This window comes from Aricia agestis, chromosome 11, assembly GCF_905147365.1.
Source record: "Aricia agestis chromosome 11, ilAriAges1.1, whole genome shotgun sequence".
NCBI lineage: Eukaryota > Metazoa > Arthropoda > Insecta > Lepidoptera > Lycaenidae > Aricia > Aricia agestis.
Window position 1 is genome coordinate 13,051,046 of NC_056416.1, and position 15,689 is coordinate 13,066,734.

Sequence of the window (15,689 nt, forward strand, 5' to 3'; positions counted from 1 at the left end):
ATAGTTGCCGTAGTGTGTACGTCCTTTCGTCAATACGCGCGGTAATAACCGTTTCACCTGTAGGAGGGCACAATTTCACGAGCACAAACATCGCGTATTTATCACGACGACTTGTGATGATGGATGTACTTTATGGGCGTGTGAACACCATTAAAGGGTGACACGTAGGGTATATTGGTGGGCCACATTCTTTAATACTGTTTTGTATATCAGATATACACTTGCTGCAATAAGGTTTTTAACAGGAGATTTGTTTATTCTTATACTAGCGACCCGCCCGGCGACGCACGGGTATAAATATATAGCCACTGAAAAAATGATTAGAATCAATATCCTATGATCTTTCACGTGGTCTACTTATTATCTGTGCCAAATAACATAAAAATTGCTCCAGTAGTTCGCGAGATAAGCCCTTTCAAATAATTTCCCCCGTTTTTTCACATTCTCCTATTAGTCTTAGCGTCATAAAAACTAGCCTAATAGCCTTTCTCAATAAATAGGCTATCTAACACTGAAATATTTTTTTTAAATCGGACCAGTAGTTCCTGAGATTAGCGCGTTCAAGTTAGCCCTTTCAAATAATTTTCCCCGTTTCTTCCATATTTTCCTCTATTTCTTCGCTTCTATTAGTCTTAGCGTGATAAAACATAGCCTATAATCTTCCTCGATAAATGGGCTATCTAACACTGAAAGAATCATCAAAATCCGTTGCGTAGTTTTAAAGATTAAAGGGAACAAAGGGACATGAGGGGAAAAAAGCGACTTTGTTTTATAATATGTATAGAAGATTTGTCCAGGCAATAGCAGTGATAATTGGCAAACATTAAACACCAACGACCAATCGCACCTGAAAAGACTCTTGTTTACGTTGTAACTGTTTAGTAATCTGTGTTCTTGTCTTAAACCCTCAGAAACCGGAATAAAGGCAAGCCTAATATTAAATACATTTGACGACCTCTGTGGCTCAGTTGGTGGGCTAATGGTTGCTCAAGCCGGGGGTCGCGGGTTCGAATCCCGCTGACGGAACAAAAAGTTTTCAAAGTTCCTGGGTCATGGACGTGTATTAAATACGAGTATATGTATCATATAATAAAAATCTAAAATATATGTATAGTTTAAAAGTATTAAATATATTTCCGTTGTCTGGTACCCGTAACACAAGTCCTTCAGGTACTTACCACGGGGCCAGACTGACGTGGTGTGAAGCGTCCATAGATAAAAAAATAATAATACAGAAACGTATTTATGTAAACATTAGATGATTATATCATATCCAGAAAATATCTGTAGTTAATTTTTTACTTCAAACATTTTGGAAAGAACCATAAGAAACGAATAAAAAATTAGTTTAACTAGAAAACAACAAACTTAAAAGTAAATAGCTACTTATCTTCCACCTTCTGGCAAGCTATTGAAAGCAGTGTGTGATATATGATCAGACGACGAGGGGGAAGCCCCCATACGCGGGAGGAGAGGGAATGTCACAGAATATGATTGCCGTAGATTTATTGCTATCTGATGTGCATAAACACTTCGAAAACGGTGTTGTCAGCAAATGTCTATAATGCAATGTACAGTATAGGTATTTGATATAGGAACATAGTCTTACACCAGGTCACACGCTTATTAAAACCAGGTCAACATAAATAGACCTGGTTTTAGTAATAGTTAGTAATAGTTCTAGAATTTGTCTTAGTTTTAGTAATATAAGCACTAGTATTAGTTTAGTTTGCGCACCTACACGATTTTTATATCATTCCCAATTTTCTATCGTAGCTACAAAAGGTTGACTGGTAGAGATTGCTTAGTAGCAATAAGTTCGCCTTTTGTACATCAATTAGTAATATATATTATTGTATCTTTCGTATTATGTACTGTATTTTGGTGTGCAATAAAGAGTTATATTATTATTATTATTATAGTCTTATGGAAACATAATAATGAATTAATATTAATATATAGCTCCACAAGTTACAGTTAACAGGTTATTATGTTACAAAAGAATTAAAAACTATTAATTGAACTTACATTGCAACTTGTGTCAGATAGTCTAAACAAAGACCTACACCTCTAGTCTGCTGTAAATGATTAGCAGTATTCAAACATAAGTAGTATAGCATTATGTGAACATACAAACATGTAAAACGGAATTAATAATACTAAAGTAAACTATCTAATTTATATCTGCGTCTAGTTATAACAACATTAGGGCTCCACATCTGAATGCAAGATAAATATGATGTGAAGTGCATTCAAATGGAGCCATCAGACGCCTTAAATATCGTCTAGACGGCTAACAAGAAATAGATTATGCCTGATTCCCCCTCACATGTTTATATTGAAGTTTTTATAGTTTGTATAAATATAGTCGTTTGTTTACTTAAAAGTAAACTGAGGTTTTTTGCTATTATAAGTTTGAAATTACTAAAAATTTCAGAGATAGACGATTTTTTCTACCGTAAACACAATAATAATTATAAATTTTTGGTTAGAAGAGAAACTAACAGAGTTGTGAATTTTTTTGTAACTCAAAAACCAAAAAAATCTCCGTCTCTTTTGGTAAACAAACGACTGTAGCGAATTTGTACAGACAAAAATCCCAGGAAAAACTTAGAATCCGTTCAGCAGTTTATGCTTGTTATACTAGCAAGACAACTATTATTCATCTACTTTACAAATCGTTTCATACTACATTATCCACCTCGTGGCTACGAAAGGGCTACGCCGTAGCAACAATGCTACGTCGTAGCTCGCTACGACTTTTTTAGCCCACTAAAAGTTTTTTTTATAAGTGTCAGTCGTAATGCCACTTGGGCGAAGTAGCGAACAATGCCCGCAAAAAGCCATTGTCAGGAGCCTTTTGACCTGGATCCATTGTTGCAGGAAAGACATCATTTTAAGGAAGCGAGGACTCGCCTCTCGAAGACTTTTTTTTTTTGTTCAAAAATGTTACCCGGGTTGAAAATATAAATTTTCGTTGTTTTAATGATGTTTGAAGCCTGTTTTATTTAAAAATTAAGTTTTTTTTTGTTGTGAAATTCTTTCTTGCTTATTACAAAAATACTTTCTAAACAAGTTGTTGTTATAAAAAAATTCTAAAATCTAGGTTCAAAATGATGTCATAATATTACGTACCTATCATGACAGAATCTATATATTCGTAACCCTTTTTACGAAAAATGGGGAAACGTAGGTGCATGAAATTTCGCACAGTTATAGTTTATATGGTGAAGGAGTGCATCGAACTAATATTATTTTAAAATTATGCTTTTCTCATATATATATTTTTAACAAATAAAACGTTATACACACTACGACACTACTACTGGGAAAAATGACAGATTTTTGAGTGACAAGCCTATACATACGAATTATACTCTTTTATTTATGGTTGAAGTCTGTTGACAACAAGTTGACCAATTGAAAATGGATTATTGTTTTTTATTATTTAATTTTAGAAACTATTATACAATGCTTAAACGGCCAGTCTGAGATCAGCTGAGTCCCAGAAGTCCCAGAGTCCCAGAAGAATTGAAAAAAAATATGATGAAGTCAATATTTTTTATAAAATATAGGTAGTAGTCCTAATGTCGTTGCAAGTAAGGTCGAATTTCGAATATTGGGAGATCTCTAGTAGTGAATAATTTAATTAGTACTAGAGATTTTAAATCTCTAGTACTAATTAAATTATTAAAGTAAAAAGTAATGTAACAGTACTCCCAAATTAATAATGCGCATGGAAATCTTCGCTATCACGAAAACACCCGAATCTATGAAACGTAAGAGCCCCAAACAATGCACTTGCATTTTGCACCTTGTTAAAAGGAAATAGAAGTAAATATCAAGAAGTAAATATCATATAGCCGGTGGCTGTCCGCTGTCGCCGGTCCGTCAATAAATGCTATAACACTTGTATAACTCACCGGGAAGCCATCGCGGCGTTACCATGGTAACGTCCAAGCAACGTCAGGCGCCTCTACGTCGCTGCAAAGCGCTGTTTTTCTTAAAACAGCGCTTGCAGCGACGTCTTCCGTTGCCGAAAAATTACGGAATTTTCTATGCGCATTATCACTTTAGTACTGTAATTAAGCTACTCCAAATTCTTATAAGGTTGCACTTTGAGAAATTCAGTACTTATTATCTTAGTGATATTAATATGATGGATTATGAAGTTCATCATACGAAGCCCTGTGACGAATGAGGGTAGATTTACATAAGCGAGGAGACACTCTAATCTAATATACTTACTTGAGTGATGGTCTCATAATTACCTATTTAATGTTAGTTTAAGTGGTGAAATGGGGTTTTCAATGGTATATAACTGTGGCTTTATACGTATAAACGTATTCTTTTGTGTTTTTATAGGAACTTTACTTCTTTTTAAAGCCACCTAATCTACAATTACTATAAGTAATTGTAGGCATTATGGAAAAGTATTGTGTCCCATCTAGCCTATGATTATCTCTTATCTGTGTATAATATTATCTTATTTGATTTACAAAGAAACATATTTTTTTCAACTTGAAATAATAATATAGATAAGACACACAATGTTGATCTTTATACATAATGCACATTTTTGTTACACAAGCCAACCAAAAATATGAAAAATCTTCGTCTCACGATGACACTTTCATTAAGTATATTAGGTTCAGTCTTCTAAAATGAATCATTACTTGTTATTCTTATTGTTATTTAATGTTATAAGATTAATAAGCAAATAGTTTGTCTGTCGGCGTCTGCAAGTCGCGCACAACATCCGCATCCGTGCCCCATTTGTTTGGCCCACTTTCATCTTATTATTTTGACATTATGAATTATTCATTGAAGCATTTAATTGTTATAAAGCTGTTGTTTTTATTGTAAATTCTTTTAGAATAACTAAGTGATCTCTTGTGGTTGGGTAGAGACAAATGTCGATGCCCGTTCTGCAGCTATATGGACTGTACTCTGCCCAGGGCTGCCCAAGATCGGGATGATTTGCGCTCCTTGACGGAGGCCTATGTTTCTAAGAGCACGGCGACAGATTGATGACGATAATGATGACAGTATTTTTAAGGTGACGCCGCGTTAAAGTAAAAAAACCGTGTTGGATATGTTTTAGATTGCTTGTTTTCTATGAGAGGCCAGTCTCATAGAAAACAAGCAATGGGACAGCAAAAAATGGAAAGGGCGTAAGCGACATAATGGTTTTTGTCGCGTAATTTAAAAACCATAAATACATTTCATATAAGCCAGGGGCAAATTAAAGTATATGCTTGAACCAATCTATGTACAAATGTAAGATTAAATCACTCTCTTCTGTTGGCAAAATAGGAATCCCATTTAGGAATTCAAATAGGAAAGACAGAGGTCTTTTTGATTGATTATTCTGTGTTATATAAGTTGACCAATCGTGTTATGCTATGGGTAATTCAAAGACAAAGACATGATGAATACTGACAATGAACTTTAATTTCTTAGCTTTAGTCATTGCTAATAAAATCAATATATACAACGTCGCCTTAACACACAAAACTTAACCTTAACTTTCATGTTCTTTTGCTTATGTAAATATAACCTATCTCAAAAAATTTGGTCTCAGAATATTTTCTAAACAAACAAGTATACTACTACTACTACTACAATAACGATTACTGAATGTTCATCTTCATAATATTAGTTACAGACATACTATACTGATAATGATGACATCTAGAAATCTAGTTAATCCTAAACGTAGCTGTTAAAACGATGGTGGCGTAGCTGCGACTCTATTTCAGAGATATCTCGTGACATATGCAAATTACAACATACGTCTGCTTCCTCCAGCTTCCACGGTATCTTATTTCCCTCTAAACACTGTCTTCTGTGTAATGAAACATTAGCTATCTCCGCCGCCAGCGGTTCTCAAGCTGTTATTACGTTCTTGGGTGTTCGCCGAGCGTTGAATTACATTCCATTTTGACCCACCGTCTTGAATGTTAAACTTGGTATGCAGCCTATACGCTATTCAAGAAATTCACAATATGAAAGTTTTTAACAATTCTTAAAGATATTTTATTCCAAATGAAAGAAATAATCTAAATCACGTCTTAACTAAAGATGTTTTCAATTCAAAATAACAACTTTCAACAAGTATTATGACGCAATGAAAACATTCCCAGTAGTAGAAATAATTGTCAAAGTTTGGGCAACAGTGGGCTGTAACTTTAATTTCGCCTGGAGAGAAATGTGACAGAAATTTTGTAAGGAGCGTATTTAGTTAAACGCTTACACGCTTCTCTCATTAGGCGTCTCGGGACTCTTTGTTTTATCCGTCGTAAATTTACGAAAGACGTTACATTTTTTGACGAACCTGTTTTATATTTTGAGAAATTCTGAGTTTTATTTTTTCGTAATTAGAATTTTTATTGACGATGAAAGCTTAGAAATATCATTTTAGCCATACTGTTATGTTTGTTTATAGTACTTAGGAGACTTGACTTTCGAAGTTTAAAGTAATAAAATCATAGCTCAGTGGCTTCCCGAGGACTTATCAGAAAAAAGGCATACTAATGTAATGCCTTTTTTTCTATCTCAAAAATATATAAGTACTAAAAATGGAATTTCAGTGTGAAACCAATTTATATAGGGTGTAGCAAAACAAGTGATAAAACCTACTGTATGTATCCCTGCTACTTTCACAGTGAATGTAAGCGACACACACACACTAAAGTATTATCACTTTATAGTTTATATACTCTGTATAGAACGATCTTGTTCAAAGTATAAACAGGATGCTTGTGTAAATAACAGAAGATTACATCGATAAAAACTATTCTATGTTCCAACATCCAACCCTACATAAACAGCAGCAATAAATCGGAGTCAATATAACGGTAGGCCATAACCCTGGCGATTACGCGCCCGCTCCAATAATCACCTAATTCCGCCGTTACTCACACATATTGGGTGGTTCGGGTGAACACATGTTGGGAATCACAGGTATAACCGGTTTATATCTCTCATAATATTATGCTTATGTTAGTAAAATTAATGAACATTTTAAGATGGTAAAGGATACGTTAATGGAATCCGATAGAGATATAAACTGAGTTTGCAAATCTTTCAGGATATTGCAAATTATTATAAACCGATTCAATTTGAAATCGATTAAAAGACGGTGTGAGCTGATTTTTTATTTCTTTTAGGTATAAATTAAAAATTATACGCTGCTTTATTCCTCGGACAAACTGTGCTTTTTAAAATCGTACTTAGTGTAAATATTATATATTTTATTAGTAAAAGTGATGAATGTAGTGTCTAATGGGTAGGACCTTTGGTTCGCACTCTTAGAGGGTGCAGGTTCGAACCCGTGTACCTATGAGACATTTTCTGATCTCAAGTAAGTGGTCACTTCGCTCTGAAAAATACTGTATAAGTCATCCATTACGGATGTAAAGGCCTAGTTTTAGTAAAAGTTACTAAAGCAATATAGGTACGTTTGGAAACTTTACTTGCGTACATAATAATATAATACTCACTGTCAAAAAAAATAACCTTCATTTTACAACATCGACTGCGCAATGCGCATATCCTTAAATGTTCATCTCTTTACCTAAGTCTCCAATTTATCCTCAAAAAGATTGAGTCTTGAAGACTTCTCAAAAGGGAGTTAATCAGAGTTGCAGAAGGTGCGGCAGACACTTTTAATAACTTCCAGCGAGCGGTAACTTATGCAGGCATATTGATTTTCTTCAAAGACAAACTTATCTTTTCTGAAGCGTTTAGTAACATTAGGCTTCTATGTTACACTGCATTTTGATATTGTGATGATTATTGATTGCTTATTCACTGCATAGTAGGTATATGCGACTTTGAAATTAGTATTACAAGAAAATATATTTTTTTCTTAATAATGTTTTATTTTACCCACATTTTATTTTAACTATTTGCTGTTTACCTGAAAATAACAAAGGATGGTAATTATACCATCCTCTATTCTTTTTAATTGAATAAAAAATAACAGTGGATGTATCCAATGTTATTTTTTATGCAATTTAATAAAGAATTTAACGATATATTATGTATAAAGTTATTGTTAATAATCATTAACTCCCTCTAAGTGCTTCCGTAAGTGGGTGGTAAATCAGAGACCTGTCAACTGTGTCTAGAACGTAGGTACGTCTAGCCCAATGATTGTGTCGATTCCCTCCACCTGGCACACCGCAGACAGACCCTCACACTCAGCTGCCCCTCAATACCACGACTATACAGACTAGCTACAATATAAATATTTACTTTTTAGGGTTCCGTACCCAAAGGGTAAAAACGGGACCCTATTACTAAGACTTCGATGTCTGTGCGTCTGTCCGTCTGTCTGACTCAAGAGCCGCTGCAGCTAGACGGAAATTTTCACAGATTGTGTATATCTGTTGCCGCTATAACAACAAATACTAAAAACAAAATAAATTGAGTAATTAAGGGGGCTCCCATACAACAAACGTGATTTTTTTGCTATTTTTTCCTCCATATCGATAACGGCAACACATAGGCACTCGAAATCTTCACAAAATACTCAATTGTATTTGTACTTTAATAATTAACAATAACATTAAAATAAATTAAATTATTAAACCCATAAAAAAAACACAATTTTAGCCTATTTTTGCTCTATAGCGGTACAGAACCCTTCGTGCGCGAGTCCGATTCACACTTGGCCAATTTTTACTGACAATAAAGATACGTTAAAGGCTACTTTATTTTCTAACTAGATGACGCCCGCAACTCCGTTGCGCCATAATTCTTTTAACGGTAACCGTGCATTTTTCTGCAACAAAAACTACCCTATGATCTTTCCTGTCTCTCAAGGATAATCGCTGTATAATGAAATTTCGATCTCGTGAAAAGGTTATGAGACGAACAGAGTAAATACAAAGTGAATCGCGTTTTGTGTCTACATAAAATTAAATTTGAAAACGTTAATTTCAGTTTTGGTGTCTATCCTAATAATATCTAAATTCTAAATAATTCAAAACATCAAGACTGTGATAATACCTAATCATAACACACCTTTACCTAGTACTCAATGCCTACTCAATCTGCTGATATAAAAAGGCTAGCAAAATACTCCATACTCCGCAGTTAAAAACCTGTCACAATCTTACGCAGTCGTGTTCGAGGGCATGACTGCGAGCCCTTGAGGGAATGGGCACTCGTCATGCCGGATCTAGGGTTTTAATGGCAATGACTCTTACGTGGATGTGGAACTAATGTGTCTGTTTTCGACGTTTTATGTCTGCGATGCAATGGGGTAAGCAGGAATTGATAGAGCTACCTATTATAAACGTTATCGTATGTAAAATGTGTTGCTGCTGTCTAATTTTAAAGGCCCTCTGCACTTAACGTTGCGAACTTCGATTGCTACCTTGATTTCACTACTGTCTACAGTATGCAAAATCGACGTGCCGTTATTAGCATCGTGTCAAACTGCTGACGTATGTCACGATATAGCTGTCAAGTGTCATGCCTATTTGACACGATAAACCCTAAGGCTACGTAGCGGCACCTGGTGGCAAATAGAATTTCAAACACCCTCTTCAAGATGCATGTGTGCAGTGTACAGTGTACACGTCCGAGATCGCCAGTATTTGCCCCATGATGGACGGAATACTGAATCACGCAAATATAAAAAGTAATATCCTAATAGGAAATTCTATATTCAAATACAAGAATTTTAAAAGAATAATTTTTCTTTCACTTTTTTGGTAAAAAGTGGAACCCGTGCGAGTTTCTTACGCCGGTTCTTCTCGCCGGGGTAGTTCCCGAACCGGTGGTAGGCATCAGGTAGACATTCTGAAAAAATTTGATTCAAATTTACTCAGAAATAAAACATTTTTTTTTATTTATTTTTTTAAATGATATAGTAACATAACGTTAAAGCTAAACGTAAAAGTTTACAGTTGACTAAACTTGTTTCACCAACTCGAGGTGATGATGATGGATGTGTATCTTGTCACTTATTAATCAGTGTAAACCGGCGCAGGTGCCTGTGACCCACTTCCCCGATACAAAATGTATGTGGCGTTGTACCCCAAATCGAGTTTAACTCGAGTTAATACTGTTAAGTAGAGAAGTCCTTAATGAAAATTTCCTAAAAGCCTCCGTCTCCCTTGATGTATTGTTTACTTGAAACTTTTAGATTTTAGAACTTCTGACGAGTAATATTGAGTATATGGGGTGTAATGATTAAAATATATTAATATAATGTTTTTAATATTAATATACTTCTTATGTGAAAAATATACAGTCAGTTTTGTATGAAACAACCGATTGTTTTGTTAAAAAGGAAATTTACTTTACGAATGTCCAAAGAAATCTAAAATTAAGTAGCTCTCAAGTTCTGCACTGCATCTTTGTCGTTCTGAACACAGTAAGAAGAATAGTTTATTAATTACTACTTACGTAAATTCCATTTAACTGAAAATGCTTATTATGCATTAATTTAAAAACCAATTATTTAAATATGGCACCGACTCGTCGCCACTAATTCCATTTCAATGGGATATCGCTTTCAGATTACGGTCCTTGAAACAAAATCATGGAAAAAGACAGACAGCTTCATTTTTTAAATTTCGAATAAATATTTAACCTCAAAAATTTGAAGTAAAAGTACAACGTATTATCACTAATGACTTTGTCGTTTTGTAGAGAGTTTCGGAGAGTCCACTGCAAGACATAGAATAATATTGTATTTACATATTTTTTAATAATAATTGTCATACAAATGGTAAAAGTATGTGCATTAAATGGCATATATTTTTATCAATTTTAAAATATAATATTTTAACCAAAAAACCAATCATAATAACCTGTATATACATGGCTGTTTAATACAAAATGATTTTTCAGTGTTCACAGTGTTACTGAAAAGCAACCTGTATATAAAAACCATCAAAACCTAATCTAAACATCGCTTTATCACATTAATCGATCATTTTCGGGTGCAGGTTTTAATAGGTTAGATTTATGTGCGCTCATCTGGTCAGGATTGGTCAGGGGCAGTCGAGGGCCGCGACACGTAATTTGTAGTGACAGGGGCACAGGGCGAGGGCGCCATGTTTGTTGCACGCTTGTCTATGGTCGCTGGTCAGACGTCTGCAAACAACCGTTTAAATATAGAATTCGACAATTTGAATTTCGAATAATACGCGTTACATTTGACAATTCCAATTTCGAATTTCGAATCCTGTAGATGTACTCGGTCTTTTTAAGTTAAGTAAAATTATGATAAAATGAAATGTTCTAGAATCTTTAGGTCTACCAGAATCTGATGGCAATTTTTGACAGCAGTTTTTTTTAAAATATCGTTGATCATTGGATAAATTTTTATTTTTGCATGTTTAACACAGAATCAGCCGTTTTTTTTTTTGCCATCAGATTCTGGTAGACCTATAGATGCATTTTTAAGCAACAATTTTTTTGTTGAGAACTATATACTTATTAGGATTAATAATGTGCTTATTTTAAACGTCATTCCTCTATGACTCTGGTTTCTGTTTTATACAGCCTTTACTTCATTACACTAGACTCTAGAGTATATCTTAGTCTTAACCAAGTCCAGTCCAGTATCAGCTACAATTTTCAGACCATATCGTCTTGCTCTATTAAATGAAATAACTTAATTTTCTTTTGTGTACAACAAGTGAAACTTCAATACCCTGGCCCTCCGCGGTCGATATGCCGTGACAAGCAGCAGTAAAGCCTGTAGGCAGGTACATTGAATTACTATAATGCCATCACCAGTTTACCACCTATAGACTCTATTCCTATAGCATAAGGTTCATAAGGTGTGTACAGGTTTTAAACCGTACATTGAATTATACTGTAATACAGCGGCCAAACTTCGGCCAATCGACGTAACGATTTCTCACATGGGAAATACGAAATGTTTCGCCTATGCACGTAAATCGTAATTTTTTGGGATTTTTTTCAAACTTTTTTTATTTACGGCTCTAAAGTTGAAATTAAGCCGTAAATTAAATTATGGCCCTTATTTTGCGAGCAATTAGGAGCAAACCTAAAAAGTAATAATCAAATACCAACTTATCACTATTATGACATAATTATAGTAAAAAAATAAAAGCCGTAAAAGCAGTACATATTTGAAAAAAAAATCATGAAAAATCTTCTGTGCCAAGACATAAAGACATCAGAAAGAACCAACCATATTATTTATCAAAATGCTTCAGCATTTCTTGTGAATAACAAACGGGTCCTAATCAAAATGTACTCGTTCGTTCTTAAGACCGAATTGCGACGTTACAGTCTCTTATTGAAAAACTTCATTCATTCGCCTCCCAGCACTTGCTTCGCTGAGTGTGTATGGAAATGTAAAAAAGATTTTCTCTTCCATATTTAAATGCTTTATGGACGTATTTAATATTATGTGAATTCAGAATTTCGTTCGACTGGAAAAATATTTCGTAACAAGAAGACGAATATATTTTGTATTTTCGAAACGCCTTTATTATTAAAACATGCGAACCGAAAAACGGAATATTACACATAATTAAAAATGGTTTAATCGTTTTGTTCTCCAGAGTCTTAAATGAAATTTACTACTTAAATTAATTTTAAAACTTAGAGTAGAATGAGCATTATTAAGGTGACGCCTAAGATAATTTGCCTGTAGCGATATCGATTTTTCTCAGCAATGACTAAAGCTAAGAAATTAAAGTTTATTGTCAGTATTCATCATGTCTTTGTCTTTGAATTGCCAATAGCATAACACGATTGGTCAACATTTATAACACAGAATAATAATTTAAAAAGACCTCTTTAAAAAAAGGGATTCCTATTTTGCCAACAGAGGGGAGTGATTTAAGTTTCCAGTACATAAATTGGTTCAAGCATACACTTTAATTTGCCCATAGCTCTGTAATGTATTTATGGTTTTTAAATTACGCGTGAAAAATCATTTTGTCGCTACGCCCTTTTCATTTTTTGCTGTTCCATTGCTTGTTTTCTATGAGAGGCCGGGCCAGCCTCTCATAGAAAACTAGCAAAACATATCCAACACGGTTTTTTACTTTAACGCGGCGTCACCTTAATCCATATTCATACTAATATTATAAAGTATGTATGTATGTTAACCTCTTGACGCTCCAACCGCTAAATCGATTTTGCTGTTTGGTATGGAGATACTTTTGGTCCCGGGTAAGGACATAGGATACTTTTATCTTGAAAAATTTGGCGCAACGTAGTTGTGGGCCTCATCTAGTGTTGAATATTTTAACCACCATCAAAATAGCAGTTACGTTGTTATATAAATGATAATGTAATTATTATTTTAGACACAGCCTATTCAAATCCGAGTTGTTCTCAACAAAGCGGCCGACTGGAGCGGCTTAAAAGATAATTCTAGAAACAAAGGCCCCGAATAATTTCACCCTCTTTAATTATTAATACGCTCTCAGATTTGAGATTACTGTGAAATTGAGGGAATACTAAAGAGTTTGCGTGGTCCTCAATATTATATTTAAGATTCATATTTCATTGATTGGCTGTAAATAGCAACAAGGTCTATTATGAGAATTGAAATTTAGGTCAGCTGAGTATTGACCGATTTCTAAGGTTTTTTTAACAGAAGTTTTATATAAAAATAACATAAATGACCGATTTCTAGAGGTATTTTGACACGACTTTATCTATCCAACAGAGGTGCTAATTAGATTAATCTAAGACTTATCTAGCTAATTAAGTAAGTGAATAAAATAAACCATCTTCTGTCAAAAAAACTCAGAAACCGGCTTTTCATTTTCTAAATTAGAGAGTTTATACGTGGGAGAGCCATGCTTCGGCACGAATGGGCCGGCTCGACCGGAGAAATACCACGTTCTCACAGAAAACCGGCGTGAAACAGCGCTAGCGCTGTGTTTCGCCGAGTGAGTGAGTTTACCGGAGGCCCAATCCCCTACCCTATTTCCTTCCCTACCCTCCCCTATTCCCCTCCCATCCCTACCCTCCCCTATTACCCTATTCCCTCATAAAAGGCCGACAACGCACCTGCAGCTCTTCTGATGCTGCGAGTGTCAATGGGCGACGGAAGTTGCTTTCCATCAGGTAACCCGTTTGCTCGTTTGCAGGGGGCAAACGAGCAAACGGGTTACCTGATGGATTTCATTAAAAAAAATGTTTAAAGAGTGCCTGTTATTATTTGAAATTACATATCGGATTATATTATCCATTTACAATAGTATAAACTTAAAATTGCTAAAATATGTACAAGCCAATAAAGTTTGGAGGGATACAAAGTATGCGGAGAAAGGTATTAACCTCGTACTTCGAACCTTATTAACTCTCCATGTAGGTAATTAATAATAGCTTACGCTGTCAGATTGGCTCTTAGGGCTAATTCTGTCCACTATTACAAAATCCACTTTTAAAGTGACCGTTCCATCCCTCTCTCTCGCATCATACTGTGCTCTATCTCTTTTTAACGAATATGCAAATTCTCGTGAAAATTATGCCCCGTTCGCAAGTTTCATCCATCCGCATAATGGAGTACGCCTTAGACAATCTTCTTTTGTTTTATACTTCTATGATAAGCCAGGGACATTAAAGGATTAGATCACAGATTAGGTATGTGAAATTAAAGGACATACTCGTAATATACATATTACTGTAATGTTTTCATGCCAGAAGCAGCACCAGCATAGACAGTAAACAAAAAGTTTTGTTCGCCGTTTGACAACGTTTCTGCCAATATTCTGATATGACGTGTGCAACATGTCGGATTTTGATCGGACACTGACATTATATACAAGTACGCTGAACTTATGATACCCAACTGTTTTTTGTGCCTATTTGAAGCGGAATCAGCGCCCCCAATGCGGGGGAAGAGATAATGATGATGTAACTTGCAAATGGCCGCTTAATGGCTATTGGTTGTCATCACTAGTATTAGTTCCAAGTACTCCCACTACTGCTATCAGCGCCAATATGGCGACTTTCAAACGTCATTTTTACGTCAGAATTAGTTCTCTTCCCCTGCATTTGGGGCGCTGATTCCGCTTCAAATAGACACAAAAAATAGCTGCCATTTCAAAGGGTATCATAAGTCCAGCGTACTTGTATAATGGAGGTCAATGTGATCGGATTATTTTCTGTTTATACTAGTTGCGCCCTCTTCTCCGACCTTTGCATGGTATCCCTGTATAAATCCTACTATTACGTTCGTCATTTAAACAGTCTCATAAAATAAATAGCAATATAATATTGTTACTCAGTACTCACAAATAATATAACGCTAACAAAAGAAAACTCATGCTTTATCCTTCCAGGTGCATAGATTAAGTTGTCTCGCCAGTTTTAAATAATGTTTTTAAAGCAGATATTAAAACCAAATGCTCTATTCGCAAGGCGTTTAATACTTAAAATATACCAATGTTTTGGACAGCGGAAATTTTAAATAGGTACTCGTACATACATAAACTTAAAGTTCACATTATGTTTTACTTTACTTAAGCCCACTGGGTCAAATGTTATGTCACCTCTGTCGCTCTTGATACTCACAAAAGAGATAAAAAGATATTCATTCAACTTAACTTTTAACCCACATCCATGAAAATTATGCCTTTTCCGTCGCTCTACATACGAAAGGGATAAAATGTAAAATGACATTCAACCTAAGGTTAAAGTTAAACCCAGATCCATGTAAGGTATCC

The 15,689-nt window shown here is 34.8% G+C and overlaps 1 protein-coding gene across 4 annotated transcripts in view; it reads left to right on the forward strand.

The window, feature by feature from the left end:
* LOC121732073 overlaps positions 1-15,689 on the forward strand; it is a 325,970-nt gene that overhangs the window by 277,282 nt on the left and 32,999 nt on the right. The gene's annotated exons all lie outside the window — the stretch shown is intronic.